The sequence below is a fragment of the Macaca nemestrina genome, chromosome 6 (genome assembly GCF_043159975.1).
Source record: "Macaca nemestrina isolate mMacNem1 chromosome 6, mMacNem.hap1, whole genome shotgun sequence".
In the NCBI taxonomy this organism is placed as follows: domain Eukaryota; kingdom Metazoa; phylum Chordata; class Mammalia; order Primates; family Cercopithecidae; genus Macaca; species Macaca nemestrina.
The window spans coordinates 95,335,074-95,357,288 of record NC_092130.1 but is presented as its reverse complement, the minus strand read 5'-3'; the positions used below and the strand labels follow the sequence as shown (position 1 = coordinate 95,357,288).

General features: G+C 37.5%; 1 protein-coding gene across 21 annotated transcripts in view; it reads right to left on the bottom strand.

Moving 5' to 3' along the window:
- LOC105475056 (single stranded DNA binding protein 2) overlaps positions 1-22,215 on the bottom strand; it is a 331,890-nt gene that overhangs the window by 256,567 nt on the left and 53,108 nt on the right. The window contains exon 1 of one of the 21 annotated variants that reach the window (XM_071098729.1): positions 16,880-16,898. The exons of the other annotated variants lie outside the window; for them this stretch is intronic. The gene's annotated coding sequence lies outside the window, so the exon portion shown is untranslated. Of the gene's footprint in view, positions 1-16,879; positions 16,899-22,215 lie in introns of those variants that run through there. 21 annotated transcript variants of the gene reach the window in all.

The following is a 22,215-nucleotide window of genomic DNA, read 5'->3' as shown; positions in this document are numbered from 1 at the left end:
ATCCAGCTTACAAGGGATGTGAAGGACCTCTTCAAGGAGAACTACAAACCCCTGCTCAATGAAATAAAAGAGGACACAAACAAATGGAAGAACATTACATGCTCATGGATAGGAAGAATCAATATCATGAAAATGGCCATACTGCCCAAGGTAATTTATAGATTCAGTGCCATCCCCGTTAAGCTATCAATGACTTTCTTCACAGAATTGGAAAAAACTACTTTAAAGTTCATATGGAACCCAAAAAGAGCCTGCATTGCCAAGACAATCCTAAGTCAAAAGAACAAAGTTGGAGGCATCACGCTACCTGACCTCAAACTATACTACAAGGCTACAGTAACCAAAACAGCAATGGTACTGGTACCAAAACAGAAATATAGACCAATGGAACAGAACAGAGCCCTCAGAAATAATACCACACATCTACCACCATCTGATCTTTGACAAACCTGACAAAAACAAGAAATGGGGAAAGGATTACCTATGTAATAAATGGTGCTGGGAAAACTGGCTAGCCATAAGTAGAAAGCTGAAACTGGATCCCTTCCTTACACCTTATACAAAAATTAATTCAAGATGGATTAGAGACTTAAAAAGTGGGCAAAGGATATGAACAGATACTTATCAAAAGAAGACATTTATGCAGCCAACAGACACATGAAAAAATGCTCATCATCACTCGCCATCAGAGAAATGCAAATCAAAACCACAATGAGATACCATCTCACGCCAGTTAGAATGGCAATCATTAAAAAGTCAGGAAACAACAGGTGCTGGAGAGGATGTGGAGAAATAGGAACTTTTACACTGTTGGTGGGACTGTAAACTAGTTCAACTATTGTGGAAGACAGTGTGGCGATTCCTCAAGGATCTAAAACTAGAAATATCATTTGACATAGTCATCCTATTACTGGGTATATAGGATTATAAATCATGCTGCTATAAATACACATGCACACGTATGTTTATTGTGGCACTATTCACAATAGCAAAGACTAGGAACCAACCCAAATGTCCATCGATGACAGATTGGATTAAGAAAATGTGGCACATATACACCATGGAATACTATGCAGTCATAAAAAAGGATGAGTTCGTGTCCTTTGTAAGGACACGGATGTAGCTGGAAACCATCATTCTCAGCATACTATCACGGGAACAGAAAACCAAACACCGCATGTTCTCACTCATAGGTGGGAATTGAACAATGAGATCATCTGGACACAGGAAGGGGAACATCACACACTAGGGCCTGTTGTGGGGTGGGGGGAGGGGGGAGGGATAGCATTAGGAGATACACCTAATATAAATGACTAGTTAATGGGTACAGCACACCAACATGGCACATGTATACATATGTAACAAATCTGCATGTTGTGCACATGTACCCCAGAACATAAAGTATAATTTTAAAAAATGGATCTTATACCTGTATGAAAATGTAAAACAAAACTCCTAGAAGATAACATAGGAGAAAATTTAACTGACCTTGGATACGGCAATGACTTTTTAGATTCAACATAAAAAGCATGATTCATGATAGAAATAATTGATAAGTTTGGCTTCATTAAAATGAAAAACTGTGTGAAAGGCAGTGTCAAGAGAATGAGAAGACAAGCCACAGAGTGAGGGGAAATTTTTGCAAAAAACCTACCTGATAAAGGACTGTTGATCCAAAATAAGCAAAGAACTCTTAAAACAACAATAAGAAAAAGAACAATCTGATTAAAAAATGAACAGAGAAGTCTTTCACCAATGAAGATATACAGATGGCAAGTAAGCACACAAAAAGATGCTCAATATCATACGTCATTAGGGAATTTCAAGTTGTATCTAAATACCACAATACAAATATTTGAATGGCCAAAATTCAAAATACTGATACCACCACATGCTGACAAAAATGTGAAGCAAACAAGAATTTTCATTCATTGCTGGTGGAAATGTAAACTGGGACAGTCACTTTGGAGGACAATTTGGTAGCTTCTTACAAAGCTAAACACATTCTTAACATATTATCCAGCAATTCATCTCCTTAATACTTACTCAAAAAACTGAAAACTTATTTCCTCATGAAAACATGCACACAAATGTTTATGGTAGCTTTACCTACAATTGCCAATACACAGAAGCAACCAAGATGATCTTCAGTAGGTAAATGAAGAAATAAACTGTAGTACATCCAGACAATGAAATATTATTCAACACTAGAAAGAAATGAGTTAGTCATGTAAAGACATGGAGGAAGCTTAAACACCTATTACTAAGTGAAAGAAGCCAATCTGAAAAGGCTATGAACCACATGCTTCAAATTATACAATAATCTGCAAAAGGCAAAACTATGGATACAGTAAAAAGATTAGTGGTTGCCAGGGATTCAGAGAGACAGACGGATGAATGGGCAGAACATAGGGTATTTTTAGGGTAGTAAAACTATTCTGTATGTGTCCAAGGACTTGGGACCCACCTCTTGCATCAGTGTGCCCTGGTTGTGAGACATGGAGTCAAAGGAGGTTATTTTGGAGCTTTAAGATTTAATGACTGCCCTGCTTGGTTTTATACATACCTGGGTCCTGTAGTCCTTTTGTTTTGGCCAACTTCTCCCATTTAGAACAGGAGCATTTACCTGATGCTTGTACCCCCATTGCGTCTTGCAGTAACTAACTTGTTTTTTATTTCACAGGCTCATGGGCAGAAGGGACTTACTTTGTCTCAGATGAGACTTTGGACTGTAGACTTTTGAGTTAATGCTGAAATGAGTTAAGACTGGGGGGGACTATCAAGACGGGGTAATTGTTTTTAGCAATGTGAGAAGGACATAAGATTTGAGAGGGGCCAGGGGCAGAATGATATGGGGAATTGGAGGAGGGGCCTGGTGGGAAGTGATTGGATCATGGGGCTAGATCTCCCCCTTGCTGTTCTTGTGATAGTGAGTTCCTACGAGATCTGATAGTTTAAAAGTGTGTGGCAATTACCCCTTCACTCTCTCTCTCTTTCTCTCCAGCCGCATGTGAAGAAGGTGCTTGCTTCCCCTTCACCTTCTGCCATGATTTTAAGTTTCTTGAGGCCTCCCAGTCATGCTTCCTGTTAAGTCTGCAGAACTGTGAGTCAGTTAAACCTCTTTTCTTCATAAATTACCCAGTCTCATGTAGTTCTTTATAGCAGTATAAGAATAGACTAATACAGTATGATACTACAATGGTTAATATATAAGATACATTTGTCAAAACTGATAGGATATATAAGAATGAACCCTAATTTGAACTAGATATGATAACGATGTCTTAATGTATTCAGCAATTGTAACAAATGTACCACTGTGACACATGTAGGATATGGATAATCAGGTAGGTTGTGTGAAGGGAAAGAAGGTGTATATAGGAACTCTCGGTGCTTCCCACTCAATTTTGCTCTGAACTTTAAACTGCACTAAAAAATAAATTGTATTAATTTAAAAGAAGTTGCCCTACTTACAGAACTAGAGAAGGAGAGGCTTATCTGTTAATGCTTGTAGGGCTTGTAGGTGGGCTATATTAACCTCTTTTGTTCTTCAAGCAGGAAGAACAGGCGTTTTCACCACTTAATGGAAAGAGGTTCCAACTTTACTGAATAGACAGCCAATTCCAAAACCCCAACAGATGGGGTTCTAGATACCTAAACAATAAACAGCCAAGGGCACTTTTAGCCACTGGGTGGTCCACAAAACAGACTATCCAAATCACATTTAATCTGCCTAATCTAAACCTAGAAAATCTTCCATTTATTTTAGAAAGAATGCACAAAGAATATCATTATTTGCTTTGTAAATAATTCCCCAGGAATACCCCAAAAGTACATTAACTGGAATCTTCTTCAGATCACTATGTAAATAAAATTCTTCCAAGCACACGGGATTAAGCCTTGACATTTTTCTCAAAAAATTTCCCAAAAGGTTATACAGTAAGAAAGGTAGGAATCAACTTCAACAAAAGAAGAAATCAACTTAATCCATTTAGGTTAATTTTTAATTGAATCCAGAAAGCCTCACTATTTCACTGAACCAGTTATTCCTTTAAAATAAAGAGTCACATTTATCAGCCAAATTCCCATTAAATGTCACCAAAATGATCATCTCATATTGAAATATATATGCCTTACAGATGAAATTAAAATCAATCCTAGTTACAATGATCTCAAGTGAAGACCTGTTGGATATTTTTAATGTAAATCAAATTCATATTGTAAATTTACTAAATAAAATGTAATATTTACTAAATTAATGGCCCTTTAACATGTATACGGCTTTTCACTTTATAAACAAATCTAAGAAAGAAAGTACTTAAATATCTAAAATCAACTTGCAAAACCTTAGGAAATGTATTTTTTATATTAAGAATTATTTATTCTGAGGTTATAGTTTCATAAGACGTAGTGAATTTAAAAAGCCAGTAATTACTGTATTTAGTAAATGCAGAAAAAGTCACTAAAAAAAGTGACAAAATGGGGCCAGGCATGGTAGCTCATGCCTGTAATCTCAGCACTTTGGGAGGCTGAGGCAGGCAGATCACGAGGTCAGGAGTTCAAAACCAGCCTGGCCAGTATGGTGAAACCCCATCTCTACTAAAAATACAAAAGTTATCTGGGCGTGGTAGCACACGCCTATAGTCCTAGCTACTTGGGAGGCTGACGCAGGAGAATCTCTTGAACCCAGGAGGTGGAGGTTGCAGTGAGCCAAAATCACGCCACTGCACTCCAGCATAGGCAACAGAGCGAGACTCCATCTCAAAAAAAAAAAGTGACAAAATGGGAGGTGGAGAAAGATGGCCAAATAGAAGCATCCACCCATCGTCCTCCCAGCAAGAACACCAAATTGAATGACTATTCACACAAAAAAGGACCTTCCTACAAACCAAAAATCAGACGAGTCATAGCAGTACCTGATTTTAACTTCGGATCACTGAAAGCAGCACTGAAGAGAGTAGAAAAGACAGTTTTGAATTACTGATGCCACCCTTCCCCATCACCCGGCAGCGGCCACATGGTACGGAGAATCTGTGCAATTGTGGGAGGGAGAGCACAGTGACTGTGGGACTTCACATTGGAACTCAGTGCTGCATGTCACAGCAGAAAGCAACACTGGGCAGAACTCAGTTGGCACTCATGGAGGGAGCATATGGACCAGCCCTAGCCAGAGCGGAATCTCCCAGCCCAGTGGCCAGAACCTGAGTTCTGGCAAGCTTTACCACCACGGCTAAAGTGTTGGGTGCTAAATAAACACGAAATACAATCTAGGATACAAGTACTACAATTCCTGGGCAAGTCCTGATGCTGTGCTGGACTCAAAGCCAGTGAATGTGCAGGGCATATGACCCAGTGAGACACCAGCCAGGGTGGCCAGGGGAGTACTTGTACCACTCCTCCCTCAAGGAAAGTACAGCTCAGCACAGCTCAAAGCTATAGGAGATACTCCTTCCTTCCACTTGAGGAGAAGAGAGGGAAGAGTAAAGAAGGCTTTGTTTTGCAACTTGAAAACCAGCTCAGCCACAGTGGGATAGGGCACTGGGCAGAGTCGTGAAGTCACCATTCTAGACCCTAGCTCCTTAAAGACATTTCTAGACACCTCCTGGGCCTGAAGGGAACCCCTTGCCTTGAAGGGAAGAACCCAGTCTTGGCAGGATTCATCACCTTCTGACTAAAGAGCCCTTGGGGCCTGAATAATCAGCAGTGGTAGCCAGGCAGTACTTGCTATGGGCCTTGGGTAAGACTCAGAGATGTGCTGGTTTCAGGTGCAACCCAGCACATTCCCAGCTGTAGTTGCTACAAGGAGGAACTCCTTCTGGTTGAGAAAAGGAGAAGGAAGACTAAAGGGTCTTTGTCTTGTAGCTTAGGTACCAGCTTGGCCACAGTAGGGTACGTACTTGGCCCCGGGTCCAGGCCTTAGCTCTTGAATGGCATTTCTGGACCTGTCCTGGCCCAGAAGGAAGCCCACTGTCCTGAAGGGAGCAGTAGCCAGGCAGTACTCACTGCAGGCCTGGGGTAATAGGAGCCACATGATGAGTTTCCTCTGCTCAAGGAAAGGGGAGGGAAGACTGAGAAGGACTTTGTCTTATGGTTTGGGTGCCAGCTCAGGCACAGAATAGAACACCAGGTAGATTCCTAAAGTTTCTGACTCCAGGCCCTGGCTGCTGGATGGCATCACTGGATCTGCCCAGGACCAGAGGAAACTTGCCGCCCTGAAACAAAGAACACCAGCATGGCTGGCTTCACCATCTGCCGATTATAGAGCCCTAGGGTCTTGAGCGACCATAGGTGGTAGCCAGACAGTGGTTACCACAGGCCTTAGGTGTGACCCAGTGCTGGACTAGCTTCAGGTCTGACCCAGTGGTTATAGCCATGGGGGTGCTTGTGTCACCCCTCACCCAGCTCCAGGCAGCTCTGCACAGAGAGAAAGACTCTGTTTGTTTGGAAGAAAGTAAAGAATAAGTTTCTACCAGGTAATCCAGGGAAAGCTTCCAGATCTTATCTAAGACCAACAAGGCAGTATCTGCAAGAACCACAGTTTTATTGGGTTTGGGGCTCAAGTCCCTTCAAATACCTGAAAAGCCTTCCCAATAAGGAAAGGCACAAACAAGCCCAAATCGCAAAGACTACAATAAAGGCCTAACTCTTCAATGCTCAAACACTGATGAACAACTACATGCATCAAGACCATCCAGGAAAACACAACCTCAATAAACAAACTAAATAAGCCTCCAGAGACCAATCCTGGAGAGATGGAGATATGTGCACTTCCAGACAGAATTTAAAATAGCTGTTTTTTAGGAAACTCAGCAAAATGAAAGCTAACACAGAGAAGGAACTCAGAATGTTATCAGATAAATTTAACAGAGATTGAAATATTAATAAAAAGAATCAAGCAGAAATTCTGAAGTTGAAAAACACAACTGACAAACTAAAGAATGTATCAGAGTCTCTTAACACCAGAATTGATCAAGCAGAAGAACGAATTAGTGAGCTCGAAGACAGGCTATTTGACAGTACACAGTCAGAGGAGAAAAAAGAAAAAAGAATAAAGTATGCCTACAAGATCTAGGAAATAGCCTCGAAGGGCAAATCTAAGAGTTATTGGCTGTAAAGAGGTGGTAGAAAAAGATAAGGGTAGAGACTATTCAAAGGAATAATAACAAAGAACTTCTCAAACCTAGAGAAAGGTGTTAACATTTAATTTAAGTACAAGAAAGTTATAGAACACCAAGCATATTTAACCCAAATAACACTATCTCAAGGCATTTAATAACTCCCAAAGGTCAAGGATAAAGAAAGAATCCTACAAGCAGCAAAAGAGAAACAAATAACATACAATAAAGCTCTAATACATCTGATGGCAGATTTCTCAGCTGAAACCTTGCAGTCCAGGAGAGAGTACCTAAAGTGCTAAAGACAAAAAAAAAAAAAAAAAAAAAAAAACTTATATTCTAGAATAATATATCCAGCAAAAATATCCTTCAAACATGAAGAAGAAATAAAAACTTTCCCAAAAATGTTGAGTAATTTCATCAACACCAGACCTGCCCTACAAGAAATGCTACAGGGAGTTCTTTAATATAAAAGAAAAGAACATTAGTGAGCAACATAAAATCATTTAAAAGTATAAAACTTACTGGTAACAGTAAGTACACAGAAAAACATAGAATATTATAACACTGTAATTGTGGTGTTTATACCATTCATATCTTGAGTAGAAAAACTAAAAGCTAAACTGATCAAAAATATGAACTACAACTTCTCAAGATGTAGACAGTACAATAACATATAAATAGAAACAAGAAAAAGTTTAAAAGCAGGAGATGAAGTAAATGTAGAGTTTTAACCAGTGTTCTCTTTGTTTATGCAATCAGTGTTAAGTTTCATTAGTTTAAAAATAATGGGTTATAAGATATTTGCAAGACTTCTGGTAACCTCAAATCAAAACACATACACCAGATAAACAAAAAATAAAAAGCAAGAAATTAAAACAATACCAGAGAAAATCACCTTCACTAAAAGGAAGACAGGAAGGAAGAAAAGAAGAAAGAGAAGACCATGAGACAACCAGAAAACAAATAACAAAGTGGCAGAAGTAGTACTTAACTTATCAATAATAACACTGAATGTAAATGGACTAAACTCTCCAGTCAAAAGTCCTATGACTTGTGGCTGAATGGATATAAAAACAAGATCCAATGATCTGTTGCCTACAATAAACACACTTCACCTAAAGAGACACACAGACTGAAAATAAAGGGATTAAGAAAGATATTCCATGCAAATAGAAACCAAAAAAGTTTAACAGACATAACTATACTTATATCAGACAAAACAGATTTCAAGCCAAAGGCGGCCATTATATAATGATAAAGTGAGCAATTCAGCAAAGAATATAACAATTGCAAATATATATGCATACAACACTGGAGCACCCAAATATATAAAGCAACTATTAGAGTTAAAGAGAGAGATAAACCCCAGTACAATAATAGCTGGAGACTTCAACAACCCACTTTCAGCATTTGACAGATTGTTCAGACAAAAAACGTCAACAAAGGGCAAATCTTCACTATAGGCCAAATGGACCTAATAGATATTTACAGAATAGTTCATCCAATAGCTGCAGAATACACATTCTTCTCCCCACATGGATCATTCTCAAAATAGACCATATGTTAGGCCACAAAACAAGTCTTAAAACATTCTGGAAAATCTGAAATTATATCAAATAACTTATTTGACCACAATGAAATAAAATGGGAACTCAGTAACAAGAGGAGTCTGGGAACTATACAAACACATGCAAATTAAACAAATGTCCTCCTAAATGACCAGTGGGGTCAATGAAGAAATTAAGAAGAAAATTTTAAAATGTATTGAAACAAATGATAATGGGACTCAACATACCAAAACCTGTGGGATACAGCGAAAGCCATTCCAAGAAGAAAGTTTATAGCTATAAACACCTACATCAAAAAAGTAGAAAAACTTCAAATAAACAATCTAACGATGCATCTTAAAGAATTCGAAAAGCAGAGCAAACAAAGCCCAAAATTAGTAGAAGAAAAGAAATAATAAAGATCAAAGCAGAAATAAATAAAATTGAAACAAATACAAAAGATCAATGAAACAAAAAGTTGTTCTTTTCAAAGATAAACAAAATCAATAAACCTTTAGCCAGACTAAGAAAAAAAGAGAGAAGACCCAAATAAATGAAATCAGAGATGAAAAAGGAGACATTACAATCGATACCACAGAAACATAAAGGATTATTAGTGGCTACTATGAGCAACTATATACCAATAAATTGGAAAACCTAAAAGAAACGGCCAAATTCCCCTAGATACACACAAACTACCAAGACTGAACCATGATGAAATCCAAAACCTAAACAGACCAATAATAAGTAATGAAATTAAAGCTGTAATAAACAAACAAACAAAAAAAACTCCCAGCAAAGAAAAGCCCAGGACCCAATAACTTCACTGCTGAATTCTATCAAACATTTAAAGAAGAACTAATACCAACTCTACTCAAATTATTCTGAAATATAGAGGAGGAGGGAATACTTACTCATTTTAGAAGACTGGTATTACTCTGATACCAAAACCAGACAAAGACACATCAAAAAAAGAAAACTACAAGCCAATATTCCTAATGAACATTGATGCAAAAATCTTCAACAAAATACTAGCAACCAAATTCAACAACACATTGAAAACATCATTCATCATAACCAAGAAAGATTTGTTTCAGGGGTGCAAGGATGGTTCAACAGATGCAAATCAATCAATGTGCCTTTCCTCTAAAATCTGGCAATCAACAAGGATGCCCACTTTCACCACTGTTATTCAACTCAGTACTGGAAGTCCCAGCTAGAGCAATCAGACAAGAGAAAGAAATAAAGGCATCTAAACTGGAAAGGAATAAATCAAATTATCCTTGTCTGCAGATGACTTTATCTTACATTTGGTAAAACCCAAAGACTCTGCCAAAAAACTATTAGAATTGACAAACACATTTGGGAAAGCTCCAGGATACAAAATCAACATACAAAAATCAGAAGCATTTCTATATGTCAACAATGAACAATCTGAAAAACAAATCAAGAGAGTAATCCCATTTATAATACCTACAAATAAAATAAAATACCCAGGAATTAACCAAAGAAGTGAAAGATCTCTGCAATAAAAACTATAAAACACTGATGAAAGAAATTGAAGAGGACAACAAAAAAAATGGAAAGATATTCCATGTTGATGAACTGGAAGAATCAATATTGCTAAAAATGTCCATACTCCCCAAAGCAATCTACAGATTCAATGCAATCCATATTAAAATACCAATGGCATTTTTCACAGAAATAGAAAAAATTCCTAATATTTATATAGAACCACAAAAGATTCAGAATAGGCAAAGCTATTATGAGCAAAGAGAACAAAGCTGGAGGAATCACATTACCTGACTTCAAATTATACTACACAGCTATAGTAACCCAAACAGCATGGTACTGGCATAAAAACACCCACAGACCAATGGAACAGAAAAGAGAACACAGAAACAAATCTATACAACTACAGTGAACTCATTTTTGACAAAGATGCCAAGGATATACACCAGAGAAAGGAAAGTCTCTTCAATAAATGGCGCTGGGAAAACTGGATATTCATATGCAGAAGAATGAAACAAGATCCCTATCTCTCACCATATACAAAAACCAAAACAAAATGAATTACAGACTTTACAGACTTAAATCTAAGACCTCAAACTATAAAACTCTTAAAAGAAAATATTGAGGAGTCCAGATGCAGTGGCTCATGCCTGTAATCCCAGCACTTTGGGAGGCTGAGGCAGGCGGATCATGAGGTCAGGAGATGGAGACCATCCTGGCCAACACAGTGAAACCCTGTCTCTACTAAAATACAAAAAAAATTATCCAGGCATGGTGGTGCACACCTGTAGTCCCAGCTACTCAGAAGGCTGAGGCAGGAGAATCACTTGAACCTGGGAGGCGGAGGTTGCCGTGAGCCGAGATCATGCCACTGCACTCCAGCCTGGCAACGGAGCAAGATTCCATCTCCAAAAAAAAAAAGGAAAGAAAATATTGAGGAAACTCTCCAGGACATTGGACTCAGCAAAGGTTTATTGAGTAATACCTACAAGCACAGGCAATCAAAGCAAAAATGGCCAAATGGAATTACATCAAGTTAAAAAGTTTCTTCATGGCAAAGGAAACATTGAACAAAGTTAAAGGAGACAATCCACAGAATGGGAGAAAATGTTTGCAAACTATCCACCTAACAGGGATCAATAACCAGAATATATAAGGAGCTCAAACAGCTCTACAGAAAAATAATCTAATAATGTGATTATAAAATGGGCAAAAGATCTGAATAGACATTTCTCAAAACAAACAAATGGCAAACAGGCATATGAAAAGGTGCTCAACATCATTGATCATCAGAGAAAAACCAAACAAAAGTTCAATGAGGTATCACCTCACCTCAGTTAAAATGGCTTTTGTCCAAAAGACAGGCAATAACAAATGCTGGAGAGGATGTGGAGAAAAGGAAACCCTCATACACTGTTGGTGGGAATGTAAATTAGTACAACCACTATAGAGAATAGTTTGGAAGTTCCTCAAAAAACTAAAAATAGAACTACCATATGATTCAGCAATCCCACAGCTAGGTATACACCCAAAAGAAAGAAAATCCATATACTGAAGAGATATCTGCACTCCCATATTTATTGCAGTACCACTCACAATAGCCAAGATTTGGAAGCAATCTTAGCGTCCATCAACACACAAATAGATAAAGAAAACAGGGTACATATATAGAATGAAGTAGGCCATAAAAAAAAAAGAATGAGATCCTGTCATTTCAATAACGTGCATAGAACTGGAGGACATTATGTTAAGTGAAATAAGCCAGGCACAGAAAGACAAACTTTGCATGTTCTCAGGTATTTGTGGGAGCTAAAAATTTAAACAACTGAACTCATGGAGATAGAAAGCAGAATGATAGTTATTAGACTCTAAAGGGTACTAGGGCGAGGGAAAGTGAGGATGGTTAGTGGGTACAAAAATAGAGTTAGAAAGAATGAGTAAGACCTAGCATTTGATAGTACAACAGGGTACCTGCGGTCAACAACAATTTATTGTACGTTTTAAAACAACTAAAAAAGTAGAATTGTATTGTGTGCAACAAAATAAAAGAATAAATGTTTGAGGTAATGGATACCCCCATTTACCCTGGGATTATTATGCATTGTATGCCTGTATCACATTATCTCAAGTATATACACCTGCTATGTACCCACAAAAATTAACAATTAGAAATACTGACTAAGTAAATTTGGGGACTGACTTTTCCAGATAAGTCATCCTCATTAATCTGGTTTTAGAGTTTTTTTTTTTTTTCTATCCACAATAAAAGTACTTTCTATTTCAATTTTTTAAAAACCTCTGTCCCTTTTCCCTGACCCCCATTCAGTCTCTATCCTCCACCCTCACTCCACCACCACCAAACTAAAGTGACAGTGCCCTTTCAAAATTCAAAGAAGGCTTGGCGTAGTGGCTCATGCCTGTAATCCTAATGCTTTGGGAGTCCAAGGTGGGAGGATCACTTGAGGCCAGCAGTTCAAAACCAGCCTGGGCAACATAGTAAGACTCCATCTCTACAAAAAAAAATTTTTTAGCTAGCCGGGCATGGTACATTCCTGTACCACTAGAAGTACAGGGAACGTTCCTGTACGTCCAGCTACTCGGGAAGCTAAGGCAGGAGGACTGTTTGAGCCCAGGAGCTGAAAACCGCAGTGAGCTATGACCACACCACTGAATTCCAGCATGGGCGACAGAGCAAGACTCTGCCCCTAAAAGAAACAAAGAAACAAAACTCAAATCACCAGTTCTAAACCTTGCAATGTAGCTTCAATTACAGAGAATGTTCAAAGGAACATATTTTGAATAATTAGGAAAATACTGATAACATGCCACTGTAACAGATTTCATTCTTGAGTATATATGTATAAACCAACTATAAGAAAGGATAAAATTATGTAACTAAAACCACTTACTAAAACTGAGAAAAAGTATCTGCAATGTTTATACTTAAAATTTTTTTATTCTGATGTTGTATTTTTACAATATATCCCAGATTAGGAAACCAGTAACTACATAGTAAATGCAAGATAAATCGCACCAAAAAGTGATTAAGAATTATTCTGGTTTAGTCTTTCAAGGATTTTTTTTAAATTATTATTATACTTTAAGTTCTAGGGTACATGTGCACAATGTGCAGGTTTGTTACATTTGTATACATGTGCCATGTTGGTGTGCTGCGCCCATCAACTGGTCATTTATATTAGGAATTTCTCTTATAATGCCATCCTTCCCCCCAGTCCCCTCCCCCCGCCCCATGACAGGCCCCAATGTGTGATGTTCCCCGCACTGTATCCAAGTGTTGTCATTGTTCAGTTCCCACCTATGAGTGAGAACATGCGGTGTTTGGTTTTCTGTCCTCAAGGATTACTTTTAAATATCTACATTTTATGTTGAAAATAAACTTTCAAAACTTAGATATTACTAATGTCACTTTTCTATATTTGCTTATAATCCATAAGTATATCTTGTTTCCTTTTTAGATTATTATTGCCAGGAACTTCTTTTTTTGCTTTGACTAAATGAGGTTTAATTAGCAGATTTTATTTAATTGTGTCTTCTCTCTTTAAGGAATTTTATTTTACATTGATTTTAAATTCTGCTAAATAATATAATTTTTATCTTGAAAAGATTTCAAAGATTCTAATACTTCATAGAAAATTTAATAAAATGCATAAAAGTAATATTTTAAAAACTGATCCATGTGCTCTATAGACAAATATTTCCTAATGATATTATTGATAAAAAGGAAATGTTAATATAAGGAAACAGAGTACAGGCAGAACCTGACTTGCAAATATCCATCCTGCACATCTGCAGCATCTGAGAAACTCAAGGCCCTGGTTAGGCCGACTGCAAAGATTCCTGTTCCCTACATGCCACTATGGTTAAACATTCCCCTCTAGTTCCAACCTACTCTTCCCTACTCCTGACTCCACCCCAATACTATTCCATTTCCCCTGAACTCCAATCATTCCTTTTCTAGACGTGAAGGATTCTCCACGCCCAGAATGAGCTTTTATATATACCTATCTCCAAGTATAACTACTTCAATCCATTTCTTTAACTCCCAGGATCCTGTATCTTCTTCCTGTCACAGATGCAGAGGACACTCATTTCTCTCTTGTCCTTGCCACTACCATAATAGGTGAAGGAAGAAATTCCCTCTCACTGCCAATGAGTTGGAAGAAGAAATGGAAAAAATCCCTGCTCCTCAAGGGGTAATGGAAGTTGGGGGTGGGAGAAAGAACACTCTTCTAGGCATTGGACTTGCCTGTAAAACTAAGTATATTCTCTAAATTTTAGATTTACAGTTGAAACTCATTCTGAAAGACAATGGGAAACCATAGTTGTTAGTTCTGGAGTTCAACTATATTATGGGTACCATCTGGGAATGTAATTACAATTCATAATATGTTATCTGCCGGGGATATGTTCCCTGTACCAAACAAGCTAATTTACATACCACCTTTTGAAAGGCAACCTATTTACACACTGGGTGGGCAGAGGGGGGCAGCATACAGCGTGATTAATTCATATTTCCTACACTAAGAAACAGAAAGTATGAGGCGAGGAAATTATACACTGCTACACAGCAGGAACCTTGCATGCCTTGTGCAGCACTGTGTTCCTCACCTGGCATCTGGCACCCTTTAAGCACTTGACAAATATCTGTGGAAAGAAAGTGGATGGAAGTTGGGCACAGGGAGAAGTCCAACATCTCCAAGAATCCCCATCCACAATGCACATGTACCTGTCATTAGTTATGAAAGAATACAGGGCATTTCAGAGGTCAGAAAGAAAAGTGCCTTCTTTATCCTTCGAGTAATATGAGATGAATGGGATTTTCTCTTACAATTATTTTAATTTATCAATGGCCAAAATCTTATCTACCCAAGACAGGCTGTCAAAAATTAGGCTGTCCAGTTGAAGCTTGAAATGTTACATCATCTTTCACTGGTTTTGCCATAAGATAACTTAAAGTGATAAATGCTTTCGACTTAACCAGCCAGAAAAATAAAATGGAGGGCTAAGGACCTTTTTTCTGTATAAAACAGCGGAGCAGGGAAAGGAAGACTCACTGTAGTAGAAATGCTTTCAGACTGAATTGTCTAGATTGGTTGTTTTTAGTTGGTGGTTTATTTTACTCACTTAAATAGACATATTCTTAAGTATGTTTTTATCACAATAGTCTATGATTGCTTGTATTGGAACTTATAACCTAGTATTTATTTATATGGAATGCTTCATTAATATTCCTTACCCAATGTTCTATTTTAACCAGATTAACATCAACAGAAATAAAACCATTGTTTCAAGAAATAAAGCATAAAAAGGCAAATATAATAGTTAACTACTAGATTACCAGCGCAAATATTCTTAATCTTATTTTTTTCTAGAACTGCTTAGGACAAAATTTTGAAGAACAAAGTAAAACAGGACTTGGGCTTTCAGGTCTACTATCTAATTTTCTGGAGACCACAAAAAAAAAAGCTCTTTAAGAAGGAATAATGTTCTCCAAATAGGCAAGGTAAAACACTGAGTAAATATTTTATTGTTGTAAGTACTAAGCCCCTAAATCCAGTAATAATTACTCAAATATCCAAATGATGCTCAAAAGAAGAAACATATCAACTGAACAAATATTGACATTATGAAAATATAAGTATAATTGTCTGCCTCTATGGTAAAATAATCTAAAATCTCATCTACATATTCTTTTGAAAAATAACTTCTTTACAGTGTGTTTTATATCCCAACTAATTTTATATTCAATTTCTTTTTTTAAGACACTATCTCCTCAAATGTTATAGATGATACTGGGAAATTTATGTGACCATTTAAAATAATCAGACTATGACTAACATAGAATATAAATGAACTACAAAGAAAATACACTGAAAGTAAAAGATTTGTAATATAAAATGTACCAACCATAAAATCAGATTACAGTAAAAAAAATTTTAAGATTTTTTGGCATATCAAGCTTAATTCTTCTACATTATGTGTAAACAATAAAATAGGCAACTTAATGTAGACTGTGATGTTATGTGTATTACATGGATTTAATAAATCATTTTTATCTGAATGTACTACCTATTTTCACATTTCTTAATTTATGCCAGTTTCAAAAAATGGCACAATTTAGCACAAAACAAAAAGGTAAGAGGATGAACACCAAAAGTTTTCCTATTTTTAACAAATAACCCATTTTCAGCAATAAAGACAGGTTAAGGGATAGCAAAGAGATGGGTAAAGCAGCATTGATTTTAAACTGCATGTAGGCCACGCGCGGTGGCTCATGCCTATAATCCTAGCGCTTTGGGAGGCTGAGGTAGGCAGATCACTTGAGGTCAGGAGTTCGAGACCAGCCTGGCCAACATGATAAAACCCTGTCTCTACTAAAAATACAAAAATTAACCGTGGTGGTGCATGCCTGTAATCCCAGCTACTCAGGAGGCTGAGGCAGGAGAATTGCTTGAACCCAGGAGGCGGAGGTTCCAGTGACCCAAGATTGCACCACCGTACTCTAGCCTGGGCGACAGAGCAGGACTCCGTCTCAAAAAATAAAAAACAAAAAATAAACTGCGTGCATTTGCCAGGTTCCAATAAATCTAATTCTAAAGTTTTTGTATTTCACTGCCCATCCTTGATCAATCTGAACAAAATCTAAAGAAAGATTTCTTTATTAAGCAACTACAGGCATACCTCACGGATACTGTGGGTTCAGTTCCAGATCACTGCAGTGAAGTGAATACTGCAATAAAGTGAGTCACATTAATTTTTTAGCTTCACGAAGCATATAAAAGCTATGTTTACACTATACTGTAGTTTAAGTGTGCAATAGCATTATGTCTAAAAAATGTACATACCTTATTTAAAAATATTTTATTGCTAAAAATGCTAATGATCATCCATGCATTTAGCAAGTAGGAATCCTTTGCTGGTGTAGGGTATTGCTTCGATGTTGATGGCTAGGGGCTGATCAGGGTGGCAGTTGCTGAAGGCAGGGGTGGCTGTGGCAAATAAGACAAGGAAGTCTGCTGCACTGATTGACTCTTCCTTGCAGGAAAGATTTCTCTGTAGCATGCTATGCTGTTTGACCCACAGTAGAACTTCTTTCAAAATTGCAGTCAATGCTCTTAAATCCTGCCACTGCTTTATCAACTAAGTTTATGTAATGTTCTAAATCCTTTGTTGTCATTCCAACAATGTTCAAAGCATCTTCACCAGAAGTAGATTCTTTCTCAAGAAACCACTTTCTTTGCTCATCCATAAGAAACAGCTCCTCATCCATTTAAGTTGTATCATGAGATTGCAGCAATTCAGTCACATCTTCAGGCTCCACTTCTAATTCTGGTTCTCTTGCTATTTCTACCACATCTGCAGTGACTTCCTCAACTCCGGTCTTGAAACCCTCAAAGTCATCCATGAGGGTTGGAATCAACTTCTTCCAAACTCCTGTTCATGTTGATAATTTTACTTCCTCCCATTTGTCACAAATGTTCCTAATGACAACTAGAATGGTGAATCCTTCCAGAAAATGTTCAATTTACTCTGCCCAAATCCAACCCAGGAATCACTATTTATGACAGATAGCCTTAGAAAACATGTTTCTTTCTTTTTTTGTTGTTGTGTTTTTTTTTTTGTTTTCTTGAGACATGGTCTGCTCTGTCACCCAGGCTGGAGTACAGTGGCACCATCAGGGTTTGCTTCAGCCTCAACCTCCCAGGCTCAGGTAATCTTTCCACCTGAGGTGGCTACAGGCACCTGCCATCATACTTGGCTAAATTTTCTTATATTTTTTGTAGAGATGAGGTTTTGCCATGTTGCCCAAGCTGGTTTCAAACTCCTGGACTCAAGTAATCCTCCTACCTTGGCTCCCAAAGTGCTAGGATTACAGGTGTGAACCACTGTGCCTGGCCATGAACTGTATTTCTTAAATAATAAGACCTGAAAGTCGAAATTACTCTTTAATCCATAGGTTACAGAAGGGATGCTGTGTTAGCAGGCAGGGAAACAATATCAATCTCTTTGTACATCTCCATCAGAACACTCTTGGGTGACCAGGTGCACTGTCAAGGAGCAGTGAAAAAGAAAGGAATAGTTTTTCCTGAGCAGTAAGTCTCAACAGTGGGCTTAAAATGTCCAGTAAACTATGCTATAAATAGATGTACTATCTTCCATGCTTTGTTGTTCCATTTATAGTGCACAGGCAGAGTAGATTTAGCATAATTCTTAAGGTTCCTCGGATTTTCAGAATGAGCACTGACTTCAGCTTAAAGTCACCAGCTGCATTAACTTCTAACAAGTCAGCCTGTCCTTTGAAGCCAGGCATTGGCTACTTTCTCTAGCTGTGAAGCCCTACATGGCATATTCTTCCAATAGACGGCTATTTCAACTACATTGAAAATCTCTTGTTTAGGGTAGCCTCACTCATCAGTGATCTTAGATCTTCTGGATAATGTGCTGCAGCTTATATATCATCAGCACTTGCTTCTTCACTTCGCACTTTTGTTATGGAGATGTGTTCTTTCCTTACAACTCATGAACCAACCTCTACTAGCTTCAAATTTTTCTTCTGCAACTTCCTTGCCTCTTAGTCTTCACAAAATTGAAGAGTTAAGGTCTACCTCTGGATTTGGCTTTGGTTTAAGGGAATGTTGTGGCCATATCTTCTACCCAAACCACTCAAATTTTCTCCATATTGACCATAAAGCTATTCCACTTTCTTGTCATTTGTGTGTTCACTGGAGTAGCCCTTTTAATTTCCTTTAAGAAGTTTTTCTTTGCATTCAACTTGGCTGTTTGGCACAAGGGGCCTGGCTTTCAGTCTATCTTGGCTTTCATGTTATCTTGGCTATCATGCCTTCTTCATTAGGCTTAATCATTTCTAGCTTTTGATTTAAAGAGAAAGACATGTGACTCCTTTCACTTGAACACTGAGAGGCCATTGTAGGTTATTAATTGGCCTAATTGTAATACTTTCATGTCTCAGAGACAGGAATAGAGACGGGAAACAGCTATTCGGTCAAGCAGTGAGAACACACACATTTATCAATTATATTCTCCATCTCCTATGGGTGAGGTTCCTGGCATCCCAAAACAATTACAATAGTAGCATCAAAGATCACTGATCACAGAACCTCGTAACAGATACAATAATAAAAAAAAAGTTTGAAATAGAAGAACTACCAAAATGTGATGTGGAGACACAAAGTGAGTCCATGCCCTTGGTAAAACAACACCAACACACTTGCTCTATACAGGGTGGCCACAAACCTTTAATTTGTAAAAAAAACATTGTCCACTGAGTATAATAAAGTGGAGCACAATAAAACAAGGTGCACCGGTACTATGTGCCAAGCACTGTGCTAAATTATCCCATTAAAGATGTCTCAAATAAAGTGAGAATATTTTGAGTAGGCTAATTTTATAAGGCCTTTTATTTTAGTTATACCAAAACATACCCTCCAAAATACAAAAGCACTAAAAGAATAGACATCTTTGTCACTTTATTCTATCCTTGGCACCCAAAGAAACTTCTGGACTGAACATAATCATTTACTTCGGCAACTCTAAGTCTTTGATATTATAATGCACATTATAAATCTCTAAGAAGAGATATAAGTACGCACCATACCATAAACCTATCCGACCTCAGAACCCTGTCAACCAACAATGCCAACGTATTAATATATAGTAGTTAATGAAAAGTTTAGAAACTATTGCATTAATGTTTTCACAGATTATTAAAATGTATGTTTAACTGTATCATTAGTAGGAATTATCTGAAACAAAGTTATATGGGACTAATAAGGTATACATTGAAAGAAATCACTACTGTAATTTTTTTAATTAAAAAAGAGATTCAGCTCATGCCTGTAATCCCAGCACTTTGGGAGGCCAAGGTGGGCAGATCACGAGGTCAGGAGATCGAGATCATCCTGGCCAACATGGTGAAACCATGTCTCTACTAAAATACAAAAAATTAGCTGGGCGTGGTGGCACACACCTGTAGTCCCCGCTACTCAGGAGGCTGAGGCAGGGTAATCGCTTGAACCCGGGAGTCGGAGGTTGCCGTGAGCCAAGATGGTGCCACTGCACTCCAGCCTGGCAACAGAGTGAGACTCCCACCTCAAAAAAACAAACAAACAAACAAAAAAATTCTGTAATACTTAGAAGAGGACAAAAGTTATAGATAGAATCTGCCTACCACTCAATCTCACTTATATAGGGGCTCTCATGCAAAGCAATAGAAGAAGCTCCAAAATAGGCATCTGAAAATACAAAGTATATGAAACACAATGCCATAAGTTCTGAAAAAATGCAGGAATGCTAATTTTTTTTGAAAATGAACTTCTCAATTTTACACTTTCATCCAGACATTTGAGCATGAGCTCTTTGCTAATGCTCAATCCCAACAGAAAGAATCCCTACGTCAGAGAATCCAAATGCCAGTTTAAACTGGGTCCCTACATTTTTCTGTCATTTTATTTTAGGGGGATAAAATCGAGATTTATTTTTGCCACTTTCCACTATGTCCCCCTGAAGAGCTACATAGTATCTTCATTGCCTTTAGCCAGCTAAGAGATCTGTGACCTACACTAAGTTGCCAATCAAGCCTTATATTGAACTACAGCACAGTGAAAGAACTCTGATTTCTCACGCTGTGGCTGAATCTTAATGTACCCAAGCTCCAACAACTGGGAATAAGAGCAGATATTACACACACTCCCCACTATCCACAACAGACAAGTTGGTCATTTTAAGGAGGGATTTTTGTCTGTTTTATTCTTTTTATTCCTTTTTACACATACCTTATTCAGTATTCTTTGTGTGGTGGCTACTCTGTTAAAGTGGTTCAATATTTAATTAAGGATTAAATGGTAAAGCAGTTTGCCTATTAAATTATAAAAACCTTTCGTGTTTACATAGCCTTTTCTAATTAATTAAATAACTTAATAGAAATTTAAAAATTAGATTTTAAAGTGAGCTTTGAGAATACACAAGTTATTTTGAAGATATTCAGCCATGAACACAACATATGTCAGTCATGGTATTATGGAACATACAGATAGTGCCAGTAACCCAGGAAAATCTCCAGAGCTCAGGCAGCCTGAGCCATAGTTTGCAGTGCTTGTTAGATGGACACTCAAAATTGGGCACTGGAATAGTGATTCCCTGAGACAGGAAAAGCACATCAGGTTATCCAAGGAGGTCCAGAGGGAAATACAATATATATTTTCAAGAAAAAAAGTCAAAATAACTATTTTTTAAACTTAGCTGTTTAAATTCAATTCATCTTTCACTTAATTTATTGAGTTTAAATATTTGTGTTTATTTTCCTAATAGATAACATTGTATTTATTATTGTTCACTAATGATTTCCCTTACAAGAGAAATGCCAAAAAGAAGCCTAATAAAGTCAATTTATTTTATATTATCTTTCAGTTTATTTTAAACTAGTGTTTTTCTTTTTTTTTAATTCACAGATCCAAAATATGGTGACTACTTTTTCACTGTACCCACTAACAAATTCTAGGTTGTTTCCTTATTGTATTTTGTTGTATAGTAAATAGAGGCAGAGCTGAAGATACTTGCTACCTAAAATGGGTAAGTCAAAGACATCTGACTATGGAGCTTTACTGCTGCTTTAGTTCCTTGGACATGACCACAGAAAACCAGGAGCTGAGGAAATTGGCCAAGCTGAGCCATATGGGACAGATCACATGATCATTACTGTCCAGAGTTCCACTGGTATTTGTATTACCCAACCAATGAGGTAGAGGGTTGGGATTCTTCTTAGTTATCTGATGCTCTTTGATCCTCTTTTCTCAATCCTTTCACTGAAGCATATAATTAATGATGGCATGATTACGATTGGTGAGGAGTATGGCAGGCTTTCACTAGCTCTACTTCACTAACTAATATAAAAACTCGAATTTTACGTATGCTTTCCAAGTTATCTATGAGTCTTATGAAATACCATCACTGGCTCCCATTTCTCTGACATACCACCAACATCTGTTCAGTTCTACCGC